We start from the raw sequence: 18,534 nt of genomic DNA on the forward strand, positions 1-18,534 counted from the left end.
CGATCTACATGCCATCAAGTACCTCCCACTAAAACTCAAAGGACCGGCTCGGCATTGGCTGAATAGCCTGCTGGCAAACTCCATTGGCAGTTGGGAGAATTTGGAAGACGCATTCCTTGACAACTTCCAGGGCACTTATGTGCGACCACTGGATGCTGATGACTTGAGTCACATAACCCAACAGCCAGGGGAATCAGCCAGAAATTCTGGACCCGGTTCCTAACTAAAAAGAACCCAATTTTCGACTGTACGGATGCCAAGGCCTTAGCTGTTGGGGAACGTAGCAGAAATTCAAAATTTTCTATGCATCACCAAGATCAATCTATGGAGTAATCTAGCAACAAGGGGAAGGGGAGTGCATCTACATACCCTTGTAGATCGTGATGCGGAAGCGTTGCAAGAACGCGGATGAGGGAGTCGTACTCGTAGCGATTCAGATCGCGGTTGATTCCGATCTAAGCACCGAAGAACGGTGCCTCCGCGTTCAACACACATGCAGCCCGGTGACGTCTCCCATGCCTTGATCCATCAAGGAGAGAGGGAGAGGTTGGGGAAGACTCCATCCAGCAGCAGCACGACAGCGTGGTGGTGGTGGAGGAGCATGGCAATCCCGCAGGGCTTCGCCAAGCACCGCGGGAGAGGAGGAGGAGGGAGAGGGGTAGGGCTGCACCGAAAGAGAGACGTTCTCGTGTGTCTTGGGCAGCCCAAACCTCAACTATATATAGGGGGGGGAGGGGGCTGCGCCCCCTTTAGGGTTTCCACCCCCAAGAGGAGGCGGCCAGCCCTAGATCCCATCAAGGGGGGCGGCCAAGGGGAGGAGAGGGGGGGCGCCCCACTAGATGGGCCCTAAGGCCCATCTGGACCTAGGGTTTGCCCCCTCCCACTCTCCCATGCGCCTTGGGCCTTGGTGGGGGGGGCGCACCAGCCCACCTGGGGCTGGTCCCCTCCCACACTTGGCCCACACAGCCTTCTGGGGCTGGTGGTCCCACTTGGTGGACCCCCGGGACCCTCCCGGTGGTCCCGGTACATTACCGATTTCACCCGAAACTTTTCCGGTGACCAAAACAGGACTTCCCATATATAAATCTTTACCTCCGGACCATTCCGGAACTCCTCGTGACGTCCGGGATCTCATCCGGGACTCCGAACAACATTTGGTAACCACGTACATACTTTCCCTATAACCCTAGCGTCATCGAACCTTAAGCGTGTAGACCCTACGGGTTCGGGAACCATGCAGACATGACCGAGACGTTCTCCGGTCAATAACCAACAGCGGGATCTGGATACCCATGTTGGCTCCCACATGTTCCACGATGATCTCATCGGATGAACCACGATGTCGGGGATTAAATCAACCCCGTATGCAATTCCCTTTGTCTAACGGTATGTTACTTGCCCGAGATTCGATCGTCGGTATCCCTATACCTTGTTCAATCTCGTTACCGGCAAGTCTCTTTACTCGTTCCGTAACTCACATCATCCCGTGATCAACTCCTTTGTCACACTGTGCACATTATGATGATGTCCTACCGAGTGGGCCCAGAGATACCTCTCCGTTTATACGGAGTGACAAATCCCAGTCTCGATTCGTGCCAACCCAACAGACACTTTCGGAGATACCTGTAGTGCACCTTTATAGCCACCCAGTTACGCTGTGGCGTTTGGCACACCCAAAGCATTCCTACGGTATCCGGGAGTTGCACAATCTCATGGTCTAAGGAAATGATACTTGACATTAGAAAAGCTCTGAGCAAACGAACTACACGATCTTGTGCTAGGCTTAGGATTGGGTCTTGTCCATCACATCATTCTCCTAATGATGTGATCCCGTTATCAACGACATCCAATGTCCATGGTCAGGAAACCGTAACCATCTATTGATCAACGAGCTAGTCAACTAGAGGCTTACTAGGGACATGGTGTTGTCTATGTATCCACACATGTATCTGAGTTTCCTATCAATACAATTCTAGCATGGATAATAAACGATTATCGTGAACAAGGAAATATAATAATAACCTATTTATTATTGCCTCTAGGGCATATTTCCAACAGTCTCCCACTTGCACTAGAGTCAATAATCTAGTTCACATCACCATGTGATTAACACTGACAGGTCACATCACCATGTGACCAACATCCAAAGAGTTTACTAGAGTCAACAATCTAGTTCACATCACTATGTGATTAACACTCAATGAGTTCTTGTTTGATCATGTTATGCTTGTGAGAGAGGTTATTAGTCAACGGGTTTGAACCTTTCAGATCCGTGTGTGCTTTACGAATATCTACGTCATCTTGTGGATGCTACCACGCGCTATTTGGAGCCATTTCAAATCATTGCTCTACTATACGAATCCGGTTTACTACTCAGAGTCATCCGGATTAGTGTCAAAGTTCGCATCGACGTAACCCTTTACGACGAACTCCTTTTCACCTCCATAATCGAGAAAATTCCTTAGTCCACTAGATACTAAGGATAAGTTCGACCGCTGTCATGTGATCCATTCCCGGATCACTATTGTACCCCTTGACCAACTCATGGCAAGGCACACTTCATGTGCGGTACACAGCATAGCATACTGTAGAGCCTACGTCTAAAGCATAGGGGACGACCTTCGTCCTTTCTCTCTCTTCTGCTGTGGTCAGGTCTTGAGTCTTACTCAATACTCACACCTTGTAACACAGCCAAGAACTCCTTCTTTGCTGATCTATTTTGAACTCTTTCAAAATCATGTCAAGGTGTGCGTTCTTTGAAAGTATCATCGGGCGTCTTGATCTATCTCTATGGATCTTGATGCCCAATATGTAAGCAGCTTTATCCAGGTCTTCCTTTGAAAAACTCTTTTCAAACAACCCTTTATGCTTTCCAGAAATTTTACATCATTTCGGATCAACAATATGTCATTCACATATACTTATCAGAAATGTTGTAGCGCTCCCACTCACTTTATTGTAAATACAAGTTTCTAACAAACTTTGTATAAACCCAAAAACTTTGATCACTCCATCAAAGCGTATATTCTGACTCCGAGATGCTTGCTCTAATCCTTGGAAGGATCGCTGGAGCTAGCATACCTTTTAGCATCCTTCGGATCGACAAAACCTTTCTGATTGTATCACATACAACCTTTCCTTACGAAAACTGGTAAGGAAACTTGTTTTGACATCCATCTGCTAGATTTCATAAATGCAGCTAATGCTAACATGATTCCGATGGACTTAAGCATCGCTACGGATGAGAAAATCTCATCGTAGTCAACTCCTTGAACTTGTGGAAATACTCTTTGCCACAAGTCGAGCTTCATAGACGGTAACATTACCGTCCACGTCCGTTTTCTTCTCAAAGATCCATTTATCTCGGATTTCATGGCTTCTAACCATTTGTCGGAATATGGGCCCACCATCGCTTCTCCATAGCTCATAGATTCATCGTTGTCCAACAACATGACTTCCAAGACAGGATCACGTACTACTCTGAAGTATTACGCATCCTCGTCGTCCTACGAGGTTTGGTAGTGACTTGATCCGAAGTTTCATGATCACTATCATAAGCTTCCAGTTCAATTGGTGTAGGTGCCACAGGAACAACTTCCTGTGCCCTGCTACACACTAGTTGAAGTGATGGTTCAATAACCTTATCAAGTCTCCACCATCCTCCCACTTCAATTCTTTCGAGAGAAACTTTTCCTCGAGAAAGGACTCGTTTCTAGAAGCAATTACTTTTGCTTCCAGATCTGAAATAGGAGGTATACCCAACTGTTTTGGGTTTTCTATGAAGATGCATTTATCCGCTTTAGGTTCGAGCTTATCAGCCTGAAACTTTTTCACATAAGCATCGCAACCCCAAACTTTTAAGAAACGACAACTTAGGTTTCTCTAAACGGTGTCGTCTCAACGGAATTGCGTGGTGCCCCTTTTAAAGTGAATGCGGTTGTCTCTAATGCCTAACCCATAAACGATAGTGGTAATTCGATAAGAGACATCATGGTATGCACCATATCCAATAGGGTGCAGTTATGATGTCCGGACACACCATCACACTGTGGTGTTCCAGGCGGTATTAATTGTGAAACACTTTCCACAATGTCTCAATTGTGTGCCAAACTCGTAACTCAGATACTCATCTCTATGATCATATCACAGACATTTTATCCTCTTGTCACGACGATCTTCAACTTCACTCTGAAATTAGTTGAACCTTTCAATAATTCAGACTTGTGTTTCATCAAGTAAATACACTCAGCATCTACTCAAATCATCTGTGAAGTAAGAACATAACGATATCCACTGCATGCCTCAGCACTCATTGGACTGCATACATCAAAATGTATTACTTCCAATAAGTTGCTCTCTTGTTCCATCTTACTGAAAACGAGGACTTTCAGTCATCTTGCCCATGTGGTATGATTTGCATGTCTCAAGTGATTCGAAATCAAGTGAGTCCAAACGATCCATCTGCATGGAGTTTCTTCATGCATATATACCAATAGACATGGTTCGCATGTCTCAATCTTTTCAAAACAACTAAGTCCAAAGATCCATCTACATGGAGCTTCTTCATGCGTTCTATACCAATATGACTCAAGTGGCAGTGCCACAAGTATGTGGTACTATCATTACTATTTTATATCTTTTGGCACGAACATGTGTATCACTGCGATCGAGATTCATTTTAGGTGCAAGACCATTGAAGGTATTATTCAAATAAACAGAGTAACCATTATTCTCCTTAAATGAATAACCGTATTGCGATAAACATAATCCAATCATGCTCAACGCAAACACCAAATCTCGATGGTAGAGGGAGCATGCGATGCTTGATCACATCAACCTTGGAAACACTTCCAACATACATCGTCATCTCACCTTTAGCTAGTCTCCGTTTATTCCGCAGCTTTTATTTCGAGTTACTAACACTTAGCAACTGAACCGGTATCTAATACCCTGGTGCTGCTAGGAGTACTAGTAAAGTACACATTCATATAATGTATATCTAATATACTTCTGTCGACCTTGCCTGCCTTCTTATCTACCAAATATCTAGAGTAGTACTGCTTCAGTGACCGTTCCTCTCATTACAGAAGCACTTAGTCTCGGGTTTTGGTTCAACCTTGGGATTCTTCACTAGAGCCGCAAACGACTTGCTGTTTCATGAAGTATCCCTTTTGCCCTTGCCCTTCTTAAACTAGTGGTTTTACTAACCATCAACAATTGATGCTCCTTCTTGATTTCTACTCTCGCGGTGTCAAACATCGCGAATAGCTCAAGGATCATCATAACCATCCCTGATATGTTATAGTTCATCACGAAGCTCTACTAGCTTGGTGGCAGTGACTATGGAGAACTATCACTATCTCATCTGGGAGATTAACTCCCACTCGATTCAAGCGATTGTGGTACTCAGACAATCTGAGCACATGCTCAACGATTGAGCTTTTCTCCCTTAGTCTGCAGGCTTAAGAAACTTGTCAAAGGTCTCATACCTCTTGACGTGGGCACTAGTCCGAAATCCCAATTTCAGTCTTCAGAACATCTCATATGTTCTGCGACGTTTCAAAAACCATCTTTGGTGCCACAATTCTAAACCGTTAGCATTACGCACTGAACTATCACGTAGTTATCAAAACGTGTATGTCAGATGTTCCGCAACATCTACAGACGACGCTGAGGTTCAGCACACCGAGCGGTGCATTAAGGACATAAGCCTTCTGTGCAGCAATGAGGACAATCCTCAGTTTACGGACCCTGTCCGCATAATTGCTACTACCAACTTTCAACTAAATTTTTTCTCTAGGAACATATCTTAAACAGTAGAACTAAAGCGTATGACATAATTTGCAAAGACCTTTTGACTATGTTCATGATAATGAAGTTCATCTGATTATTGAACTTCCACTCAGATAGACATCCCTCTAGTCATCTAAGTGATACATGATCCGAGTCAAACTAGGCCATGTCCGATCATCACGTGAGACGGACTAGTCATCATCGGTGAACATCTCCATGTTGATCGTATCTACTATACGACTCATGTTCGACCTTTCGGTCTCTTGTGTTCCGAGGCCATGTCTGTACATGCTAGGCTCGTCAAGTCAACCTAAGTGTTTCGCATGTGTTCCGAGGCCATGTCTGTACATGCTAGGCTCGTCAACACCCATTGTATTCGAACGTTAGAATCTATCACACCCGATCATCACGTGGTGCTTCGAAACAACGAACCTTTGCAACGGTGCACAGTTAGGGGGAACACGTCTCTTGAAATTTTAGTGAGGGATCATCTTACTTACTACCGTCGTTCTAAGCAAATAAGATGCATAACATGATAAACATCACATGCAATCAAATAGTGACATGATATGGCCAATATCATTTTGCTCCTTTGATCTCCATCTTTGGGGCACCATGATCATCTTTGTCACCGGCATGACACCATGATCTCCATCATCATGATCTCCATCATTGTGTCTTCATGAAGTTGTCACGCAACGATTACTTCTACTTCTATGGCTAACGCGCTTAGCAATAAAGTAAAGTAATTTACATGGCGTTATTCAATGACACGCAGGTCATACAAAAAATAAAGACAACTCCTATGGCTCCTGCCGGTTGTCATACTCATCGACATGCAAGTCGTGATTCCTATTACAAGAATATGATCAATCTCATACATCACATATATCATTCATCACATCTTCTGGCCATATCACATCACATAGCACATGCTGCAAAAACAAGTTAGACGTCCTCTAATTGTTGTTGCAAGTTTTTTACGTGGCTTGTATAGGTTTCTAGCAAGAACGTTTCTTACCTACGTAAAACCACAACGTGATATGCCAATTTCTATTTACCCTTCATAAGGACCCTTTTCATCGAATCCGTTCCGACTAAAGTGGGAGAGACAGACACCCGCTAGCCACCTTATGCAACTAGTGCATGTCAGTCGGTGGAACCTGTCTCACGTAAGCGTACGTGTAAGGTCGGTCCGGGCCGCTTCATCCCACAATGCCGCCGAAACAAGATAAGACTAGTAGCGGCAAGAAGAATTGGCAACATCTAAGCCCACAACTTCTTTGTGTTCTACTCGTGCATAGAAACTACGCATAGACCTAGCTCATGATGCCACTGTTTGGGGAACGTAGCAGAAATTCAAAATTTTCTACGCATCACCAAGATCAATCTATGGAGTAATCTAGCAACGAGGGGAAGGGGAGTGCATCTACATACCCTTGTAGATCGTGATGCGGAAGCGTTGCAAGAACGCGGATGAGGGAGTCATACTCATAGCGATTCAGATCGCGGTTGATTCCGATCTAAGCACCGAAGAACGGTGCCTCCGTGTTCAACACACGTGCAGCCCGGTGACGTCTCCCATGCCTTGATCCAGCAAGGAGAGAGGGAGAGGTTGGGGAAGACTCCATCCAGCAGCAGCACGACGGCGTGGTGGTGGTGGAGGAGCGTGGCAATCCCGCAGGGCTTCGCCAAGCACCACGGGAGAGGAGGAGGAGGGAGAGGGGTAGGGCTGCACCGAAAGAGAGACGTTCTCGTGTGTCTTGGGCAGCCCAAACCTCAACTATATATAGGGGGGGAGGGGGCTGCGCCCCCTTTAGGGTTTCCACCCCCAAGAGGAGGCGGCCAGCCCTAGATCCCATCAAGGGGGGCGGCCAAGGGGAGGAGAGGGGGGGCGCCCCACTAGATGGGCCCTAAGGCCCATCTGGACCTAGGGTTTGCCCCCTCCCACTCTCCCATGCGCCTTGGGCCTTGGTGGGGGGGGGCGCACCAGCCCACCTGGGGCTGGTCCCCTCCCACACTTGGCCCACACAGCCTTCTGGGGCTGGTGGTCCCACTTGGTGGACCCCCGGGACCCTCCCGGTGGTCTCGGTACATTACCGATTTCACCCGAAACTTTTCCGGTGACCAAAACAGGACTTCCCATATATAAATCTTTACCTCCGGACCATTCCGGAACTCCTCGTGACGTCCGGGATCTCATCCGGGACTCCGAACAACATTTGGTAACCACGTACATACTTTCCCTATAACCCTAGCGTCATCGAACCTTAAGCGTGTAGACCCTACGGGTTCGGGAACCATGCAGACATGACCGAGATGTTCTCCGGTCAATAACCAACAACGGGATCTGGATACCCATGTTGGCTCCCACATGTTCCACGATGATCTCATCGGATGAACCATGATGTCGGGGATTAAATCAATCCCGTATGCAATTCCCTTTGTCTAACGGTATGTTACTTGCCCGAGATTCGATCGTCGGTATCCCTATACCTTGTTCAATCTCGTTACCGGCAAGTCTCTTTACTCGTTCCGTAACTCACATCATCCCGTGATCAACTCCTTGGTCACACTGTGCACATTATGATGATGTCCTACCGAGTGGGCCCGGAGATACCTCTCCGTTTATACGGAGTGACAAATCCCAGTCTCGATTCGTGCCAACCCAACAGACACTTTCGGAGATACCTGTAGTGCACCTTTATAGCCACCCAGTTACGCTGTGGCGTTTGGCACACCCAAAGCATTCCTACGGTATCCGGGAGTTGCACAATCTCATGGTCTAAGGAAATGATACTTGACATTAGAAAAGCTCTGAGCAAACGAACTACACGATCTTGTGCTAGGCTTAGGATTGGGTCTTGTCCATCACATCATTCTCCTAATGATGTGATCCCGTTATCAACGACATCCAATGTCCATGGTCAGGAAACCGTAACCATCTATTGATCAACGAGCTAGTCAACTAGAGGCTTACTAGGGACATGGTGTTGTCTATGTATCCACACATGTATCTGAGTTTCCTATCAATACAATTCTAGCATGGATAATAAACGATTATCGTGAACAAGGAAATATAATAATAACCTATTTATTATTGCCTCTAGGGCATATTTCCAACATTAGCGGCATTTAAGCATAACATCCGTGACGAGTGGCTCGCCCGACACCTCGGCCAAGAGAAGCCGAAGTCCATGGTAGCCCTCACGACACTCATGACCCGCTTTTGCGCGGGCGAGGACAGTTGGCTGGCTCGCAACAATAGCACATCAAGAAATCCTGGCAATTCAGATGCCAAAGATAGCAACGGCAGACCACGTCGTAATAGACACAAGTGCCGCAACAACGGCGACAAGGCCGAAGACACGGCAGTCAATGCCGGATTCAGTGGCTCTAAATCCGGTCAGCGGAAAAAGCCGTTCAAAAAAAGCAATCCGGGCCCGTCCAGTTTGGACCGCATACTCGATCGCTCGTGTCAAATTCACGGCACCCCCGATAAGCCAGCCAACCACACCAACAGAGAATGCTGGGTGTTCAAACAGGCCGGCAAGTTGAATGCCGAAAACAAGGAAAAGGGGCTGCATAGCGACGACGAGGAGGAGCCCCGGCCGCCGAACACAGGAGGACAGAAGAAATTTCCTCCCCAAGTGAAAACGGTGAACATGATATACGCAACCCATATTCCCAAGCGGGAATGGAAGCGTGCACTAAGGGACGTCTATGCGATGGAGCCAGTCGCCCCAAAGTTCAACCCATGGTCTTCTTGTCCGATCACTTTCGATTGCAGGGACCACCCCACTAGTATCCGTCATGGCGGTTCTGCCGCATTGGTCCTTGACCCCATCATTGACGGATTTCACCTCACTCGAGTCCTTATGGATGGTGGCAGCAGCCTGAACCTGCTCTATCAGGATACAGTGCGCAAAATGGGTATAGACCCCTCGAGGATCAAACCCACAAAAACCACCTTTAAAGGTGTCATACCAGGTGTAGAGGCCTGTTGCACGGGCTCAATCACACTGGAAGTGGTCTTCGGATCTCCGGACAACTTCCGAAGCGAGGAGTTAATCTTCGATATCGTCCCCTTCTGCAGTGGCTATCACGCACTGCTCGGACGAACCGCATTCGCCAGATTCAACGCGGTACCGCATTATGCATACCTCAAGCTCAAAATGCCAGGACCTCGCGGGGTTATAACAGTTAATGGAAACACAGAGCGCTCGCTCCGTACGGAGGAGCACACCGTTGCCCTTGCAGCAGAAGTGCAAAGCAGCCTTTTGAGGCAAACCGCCAATTCGGCGAAAAAACCCCCGGACACCTTCAAGCGAGTCCGGAGTACCCTGCAGCAGGATCGCCAGGCACGTTCAGAGCTCGCCTAGCAATTCGGCCTCCATCCTAGTCCCAGTCAAGCGGCGAAATTTGCGCCGCCCGTACATAATTACACACTCAATATACCACGGGCATAGGCGGAGGCACGGCTATGGCACAACCCACAATGCGGCTCGACCGCTTCAGGACCCGTATACCTTTAACATTTTCTTCCTTTCAGGCCCCTATTCTCTGAAGGCCCTCTCCGATTGTCTGATTATCGGACCCGTCACGGGAAGGAAACACCAAGGAAGCAAGAAGCTTTGACTTACAAGGGAATCCCCAGGTGGTCTCTGATAACGATCGCTATACCTGTTTTGCATACCCACACGCAGCTTGCCCTTGGATAGGACATGTCAAATAGTCCTATTTTTACTTATTGCACTACCTGTATGCATACGCTTTGATGTATCATTTAAACAACAATGTACAACATTAGCTCATTATTGCATTCCTTCATCTTTTTTCCCTGTCTGCTTATTTACGACAAATTGCACCCGTACATTCTGATACGTCCAGTGCGCCAGGGGCTTCAGTGTACCCCATAACACAGCATGAAAAGTCCGAACACTTTCGACAGTGCGGCACCCCGAACTTATAGCATTATATGCATCAGCTCCGAATCATGTCTTGGGTCAATAGTTAGGTTTGCCCGGCTCCCATGTTTTGGTACCTTACGTTCCGCTATATCGGCTAAGGTAGCACTGGGAGAACTACTGCAATTGTGTCCCGGTTCTTCCGGATGAGCACCTCAGTAGAGAAAGCCGAAAACTGACTGTCATGATGTGGCGAGAGCTGGTCGCTGTTCGAGAGGTCTCAAATCCTTAAAGATTTTTTCCGCTTAGGGCGAGGAGTCGGCCTTGACCGATTTAGGCGTACGTAGCACCCCAAGTTCGGCCTTCCGAATACTAGGGGCTTCGCCAAAATTTAAAATTATAGACCTCTATGGCTAAGTGAGAGTGATAAAGCTTTATAGTCTGATTGCTTGGTTCGTTGTGCTGAACACCTCCTTCGAAGGACCCAAAACTGGGATAAAGAGTGATCAGGTTTATTCCGAACACCTCAGTACTAGTTACATGGGGGCAGAAGCCGACGACTCGCCAACTCAGATTTTATAAACGGCCGCACAGAAGGTAATATTTTAAATCAACAAGCGTTATATAGCGCACATGAACTCGTCTTCATATTACAGGATCACATGAGTACATTCATTCAAATATTACATCCTTAGCACATTCCTCCGCCGCAAGGCGAGCACCCTTCAGAACACTGTCATAATACTTTTCGGGGTGGCGATGCTCCTTGCCCTCCAGCGGCCCCTCCTTCACCAGCTTTTCAGCGTCCATCTTCGCCCAGTGCACTTTCGCCCTGGCAAAAGCCCTGCGCGCACCCTCAATGCAGACGGACCGCTTTATGACTTCAAACTGTGGGTAGGCATTCACAAGCCACCTTACTAGGCCGAAATAGCTGCCAGGCAGGGGCTCGCCAGGCCACATCCGGACTATGAGACCCTTCATGGCCAGTTCGGCCGCCTTGTGAAGCTCGACCAGTTGCTTCAACTGGTCGCTCAAGGGCATCGGATGTTCGGTTCCAGTATACTGAGATCAGAACAACTTCTCCGTCGAGCTCCCTTCCTCGGCCCGGTAGAACTCCGTGGCATCCGACACACTGCTGGGTAGATCTGCGAACGCTCCTGGAGAGCTCTGAATTCGGGTAAGTAAAAGGAAAGTTTCCTTCACATGCTTGCTTTGCATAATGAATGCCTTACCCGCCGCTATCTTCTTGACCGCCTGAATTTCCTGGAGGGCCTTTTGGGCTTCGGCCTTGGCATTTTGTGCGTTCTCGAGGGCCTTCGCAAGCTCGGACCCTTGCGTCTTAGAGTCACGCTCCAAGGACTCGTATTTCTTGACAAACTCCTGGAGCTCTTGCTGAACCTCGCCGACTCGGGCCTCTTGCTTCTCGCGGTCGGCGCGCTCCTTGGCCGCTTTGCCCTTGGCCTCGGACAGCGCCTTCTTCAGGGCCGCCACTTCGGTCGTGGCCGTAGCAAAATTCATGACGATCCTATGATCTAACAACCACCTTCTTTTTTCTTTATCAATAAACAGATGGGGTATCACTTACCTTTGTTCTCTTCGAGCTGCCTCTTGGTAAGGCCGAGCTCTTCCTCGGACCGCTCAAGGTCCCGCTTCAGTGTGGAGACCTCCGCCGTGCGAGTGGAGCGGCCAGTAGTGAAGCCTTCTTATTCACATAGACATATTCTGATTAGACTCCTGCGATTATTATTTGATCCTCTGTTCGGCCTTTCTTTGCGAACACCAAACAGAGCATCAGGGGCTACTGTCTATGCTGTAACATTTTCTCATAATTTGATTACTTACCTCAAAGCCTGTTAGGAGGCTGGCACAGGCTTCAGTCAGTCCGCTTTTGGCGGACCGAATCTTCTTGACCACCGCACTCATGATAGTGCGGTGCTCTTCGTCAATGGAAGCGCCGCGAAGCGCTTCCAGCAAATTGTCCGATGCCTCTGGATGGACAAAGGCCATCGGCACAGACGGCTTGCCCCCCTTTGCGAGGGGTCGCCTGACAGAATCCGGAACCACTGGAGGTTCCGGCGCAGTATTCGGCTGGGGGCTAAACTTGCTGCCCCCGGCATTAGAGCCCATGGGAGTCTTGCCCCCCATGCACCCAGCGTCTGGAATGTCGCCTTGGGGCGCCTCCGGAACTATCTCCCCTTGGTTCAGTGCCCTTTGAGACAACACCTCGACGTCGTCCGTAGGGCGGGGGGAGGAGGCGGTCGGGAGTGAATCACTGTTCATCTCCGACTGGCCCAAAGACTCATCCGAAGAGGATACGTCGATATGGGCTTTGGATGGACTGCATGATCATGTTTGGCATGATAAGAAGCAATAAAACAAAACAAACCAGAACTATTATGGTGTCCGGTTACTTACGACTTCGCCAGGGGCTTGTCCCTGGGTAACCACTCCTCGTCGCTAAAAGCGGCTGCTGTAGAGCAGTCCGGAAGGAGGGTCCTTCCCTTCTTGGACCCTTCGGCCTCCCCAGATGGGGCGGCCTTCCTTTTCTTGTCTCCCCCGGCTGGGGGGGGGGGAGAACTTTCCTCTTCCTCCTCCTCGTTTTCGTGGGAGGGGGGCGCCTCGGAGTTATCTGACGATGAGTCCGATACAACCTTGCGCCGGAGACCTTTCCCGGTCCCCGCGGCCTTCTTCTTGGCCTTCTTCTCCGGTGCCTCATAGGGCGCCGGAACCAGCATCTCCGTCAGGAGAGCCCTTGCTGGATGCAGTGGGGCCGGACAATCGATCCACTCCGCTGTCGCGACCCAGTCCTGTTAAATGGCGTGGAGGCTCAGATCCCTCACATGATTATACTGGGGAAAGGAACATATTATAAGATATAAGGAGCTTACCGGATTGGCAGGGCGCTTGGTGCTGAGTCCGCGATCCTCGGTAAGGGGAGGAGGCACCTCGGCGGACTTGAACAGCACCTTCCAGATGTCTTGGTGCGTCGTGTCGAAAAGCTCTCGCAGTGTCTGGTGCTTGGCCGGGTCGAACTCCCACATATTGAATGCCCGTCTTTGACACGGGAGGATCCGGCGGAAGAGCATGACCTGGACCACGTTGACAAGCTTGATTTTCTTGCTTATCATGTTTTTAACACAGTTCTGGAGTCCGGTCAGCTCCACCGATGAGCCCCAGGATAGGTCCTTCTCTTTCCAGGAGGTGAGCCGCATGGGGATGCCGGATCGAAATTCGGGGGCCGCCACCCAGTTGGTGTCGCGCGGCTCGGTGATGTAGAACCACCCCGATTGCCACCCCTTCACAGTCTCCATGTAGGAGCCTTCAAGCCAGGTGACGTTGGGCATTTTGCCCACCATGGCGCCTCTGCACTCCGCTTGCTGGCCGACCACCACCTTCGGTTTCACGTTGAAGGTCTTCAGCCACAGGCCAAAGTGGGGCTTGATGCGGAGGAAGGCCTCGCACACGATGATAAATGCCGAGATGTTGAGAATGAAATTGGGGGCCAGATCATGGAAGTCCAGCCCATAGTAGAACATGAGCCCGCGGACAAATGGGTGGAGGGGAAATCCCAGCCCGCGGACAAAGTGGGTAAGGAATACAACCCTTTCGTGGGGTTCTGGGGTAGGGACGATCTGCCCCGCATCTGGGAGCCGGTGCGCGATGTCTGCGGCCAGGTATCCGGCTTCCCGGAGCTTCGTAATGTTCTCCACCATAACGGAGGAGACCATCCACTTGCCTCCCGCTCCGGACATGTTTGGAGTGGTTTTGCGGAGAAAATGCGAACTTGGGCGCTGGAGGTCGAGTGCGCGAGAATGGATGGGCAGGGAAGAAGAAGGCGTGGGTGAAAAAGAGGAGTCCTTGTCCCTTTATAAGGGCAGTAGAAACTGTGCGCCTCCCCACTTGCCTGGTAAACTCGCTTATTCCCCAAGCGCCGTGATTGATGGCGCGGTTGGGTTACCCACAGCCGTATTGATGAGAATCCCGTGATAAGGGGACACGATCTCTGCTTCGACAAGATGTGCCAAGAAAACTGCCTCGCAATATGTGCAGTAGCTGGTTAAGAAAAATGGTTCGAATAATGACCGGGCCGTGGCGTGATGTCACGCTATGAAATTTGTCAGCAGATTAGATTTGTGGAATATTATACTCTCTACGGTGGTATGTGGAATTTGTTTTGCAGAGCCGGACACGATCCTTGTGTTCAAAATCTTCTACGGAGTATTCGGAGGAGGAACCCGCCTTGCAATGCCGAAGACAATCTGCGCGCTGGACTCATCGTCATTGAAGCCTGGTTCAGGGGCTACTGAGGGAGTCCTAGATTAGGGGGTCCTCGGATAGCCGGACTATATACTTTGGCCGGACTGTTGGACTATGAAGATACAAGATTGAAGACTTCGTCCCGTGTCCGGGTGGGACTCTCCTTGGTGTGGAAGGCAAGCTTGGCAATTCGGATATGTAGATCTCCTCCCTTGTAACCGACTCTGTGTAACCCTAGCCCCCTCCGGTGTCTATATAAACCAGAGGGTTTAGTCCGTAGGACAACGACAATCATAATCATAGGCTAGCTTCTAGGGTTTAGCCTCTACGATCTCGTGGTAGATCAACTCTTGTAATACTCATATCATCAAGATCAATCAAGCAGGAAGTAGGGTATTACCTCCATCGAGAGGGCCCGAACCTGGGTAAACATTGTGTCCCCCGCCTCCTGTTACCATCCGCCTTAGACGCACAGTTCGGGACCCCCTACCCGAGATCCGCCGGTTTTGACACCGACACCTTGCGCATAACGCAATGCTTTCTTTACCATCTTCCAGTTCTCTATGCCTGGATTCTCTTGATATCTACCGAGTACCCCGGTGATAAAGGCTAAGTCAGGGAGAGTGCATACTTGTGCATACTGTAAGCTGCCAACTGCCGAAGCATATGGTACTAATTTCATTTGATTGATCTTGTACTGGTTCTTGGGACATTGGAATTTCCCAAAACTATCGCCCTTGACTATAGGAGAAGGTGTGGCTTTACTCGCGTGCATATTATACTTTTTAAGAACCTTTGCTAAATAGCGGTAGTCCTAAGACTCCATTGTTCCTATCTCGGTGAATTTCTATGCCCAAAACATATGATGGTTCACCAAGATCTGTTATGTTAAAATTTGATGATAAGAACTTCTTTGTTTCCTGTTGTAGACTAACATCACTGCTAGCAAGCAGGATATCATCCACATACAAGATTAGGAAAATATATTTCCCATTTTTAAACTTTGCATAAATGCAATTATCCTCAATATTTTCTTTAAATCCAAAACTTTTAATCGTTTGATTAAACTTTAGATACCACTGTCTAGAGGCTTGTCTTAATCCATAAATGGATTTCTTCAGGCGGCATCCCATATTTTCCTTGCCTTCCATGATAAAACCCTTGGGTTGTTTCATGTAGACCTTTTATTTTAAATCACCATTCAGAAATGCCGTCTTAACATCCATTTGATTTAACTCTAAATCAAAATGAGCAACTAATGCCATTATGATTCTGAAGGAATCCTTACATGAGACTGGAGAAAATGTCTCATTGTAATCTATCCCTTCTCTTTGTGTAAATCCTTTTGCCACGAGTCGTGCTTTATAGTTTCCTACATTCCCTTTAGAGTCATACTTAATTTTGTAGACCCATTTACAGCCTACTTTTTTGGCCCCTTTAGGAATTTCCTCTAAGTCCCAAACATCTTTGGAACTCATCGATTCCATCTCGTCTTCCATTGCCCTCATCCACTTCGATGAATGAGGGCTTCTCATGGCTTCTTCATATGAGGTGGGATCTTTTTCCATATGAACCATTTCTGTGTTATAAACTTTAAAGTCAGTAGAAATAGCTGACTTTATTGGTCTTGTAGACCTTCTAAGGGCCTCAGTTTCTGGCACATTCTGTGCCTCAACTTCTGGCACTTCTTCTAAAATTTGCTACTGCACCTCCCTATCATGCTCAACAACGGGTTCAGTCGGCTCCTGACGGACAGGTTCCGGGTCTACTCCCATAGTTGTCATGGGTGGAATTGCAACTAGTAGTGAGAAAAATGGCTCCTGAATCATCGGATTAGGTGCATGCACTCTCTTCTCCTCAAGATCAATTTTCCGAGCTACCAAGCTCCCCCTCATCATTTCGTCCTCTAAGAAGAATGCATGTCTCGTTTCTACAAACTTTGTCTATCTGTCTGGGAAGTAGAAACGAAAACCCTTTGATCTGTCTGGATAGCCTATGCAGTGGCAACTCACTGTTTTGGGATCTAACTTTGCAATGTTTGGATTAAACATTTTGGCCTCAGCAGGGCACCCCCACACCCTGAAGTGTTGTAGGGAGGGCACCCTTCCTGTCCATAGCTCGTACGGTGTTTTGGGCACCGACTTGCTTGGTACTCTATTGAGAATGTGAATGGCGGTTTTAAGCGCCTTGATACGTCTCCAACGTATCTATAATTTTTGATTGTTCCATGATATTATATTATCTGTTTTGGATGTTTAATGGGCTTTATTATACACTTCTATATTATTTTTGGGACTAACCTACTAACCAAAGGCCCAGTGCAAATTGCAGTTTTTTTGCCTATTTCAGTGTTTCGCAGAAAAGGAATATCAAACGGAATGAAACCTTCAGGAGAGTTATTTTTGGAACAAACGTGATCCAAGGGACTTGGAGTGGACGTCAAGAAAGAAGCAAGGAGGCCACGAGGCAGGGAGGCGCGCCTGCCCCCTGGGCACGCCCCCACCCTTGTGGGCCCCTCGCAGCTCCACCGACCTACTTCTTCCTCCTATATATATATATATATATATATATATATATATATATATCCAGGAACATCCAGGAGCACCACGAAACCCTATTTCCACCGCCGCAACCTTCTGTACCCGTGAGATCCCATCTTAGGGCCTTTTCCGGCGCTCCGCCGGAGGGGGAATCGATCACGGAGGGCATCTACATCAACACCATAGCCTCTCCGATGATGTGTGAGTAGTTTATCACAGACCTTCGGGTCCATAGTTATTAGCTAGATGGCTTCTTCTCTCTCTTTGGATCTCAATACAAAGTTCTCCTCGATTTTCTTGGAGATCTATTCGATGTAATTCTTTTTGCGGTGTGTTTGTCGAGATCCGATGAATTGTGGGTTTATGATCAAGATTATCTATGAACAATATTTGAATCTCCTATGAATTCTTTTATGTATGATTTTTTATCTTTGCAAGTCTCTTCGAATTATCAGTTTGGTTTGGCCTACTAGATTGATCTTTCTTGCAATGGGAGAAGTGCTTAGCTTTGGGTTCAATCTTGCGGTGTCCTTTCCCAGTGACAGCAGGGGCAGCAAGGCACGTATTGTATTGTTGCCATCGAGGATAAAAAGATGGGGTTTATATCATATTGCTTGAGTTTATCCCTCTACATCATGTCATCTTGCCTAATGCGTTACTCTGTTCTTATGAACTTAATACTCTAGATGCATGCTGGATAGCGGTCGATGTGTGGAGTAATAGTAGTAGATGCAGAATCGTTTCGGTCTACTTGTCGCGGACATGATGCCTATATACATGATCATGCCTAGATATTCTCATAACTATGCACTTTTCTATCAATTGCTCGACAGTAATTTGTTCACCCACCGTAATACTTATGCTATCTCGAGAGAAGCCACTAGTGAAACCTATGGCCCCGGGTCTATTTTCCATCATATAAGTTTCCAATCTATTTTACTTTGCAATCTTTACTTTCAATCTATATCATAAAAATACCAAAAATATTTATCTTATTATCTCTATCAGATCTCACTTTTGCAAGTGGCTGTGAAGGG

This window comes from Aegilops tauschii, chromosome 7 (genome assembly GCF_002575655.3).
Source record: "Aegilops tauschii subsp. strangulata cultivar AL8/78 chromosome 7, Aet v6.0, whole genome shotgun sequence".
In the NCBI taxonomy this organism is placed as follows: Eukaryota; Viridiplantae; Streptophyta; class Magnoliopsida; order Poales; family Poaceae; genus Aegilops; species Aegilops tauschii.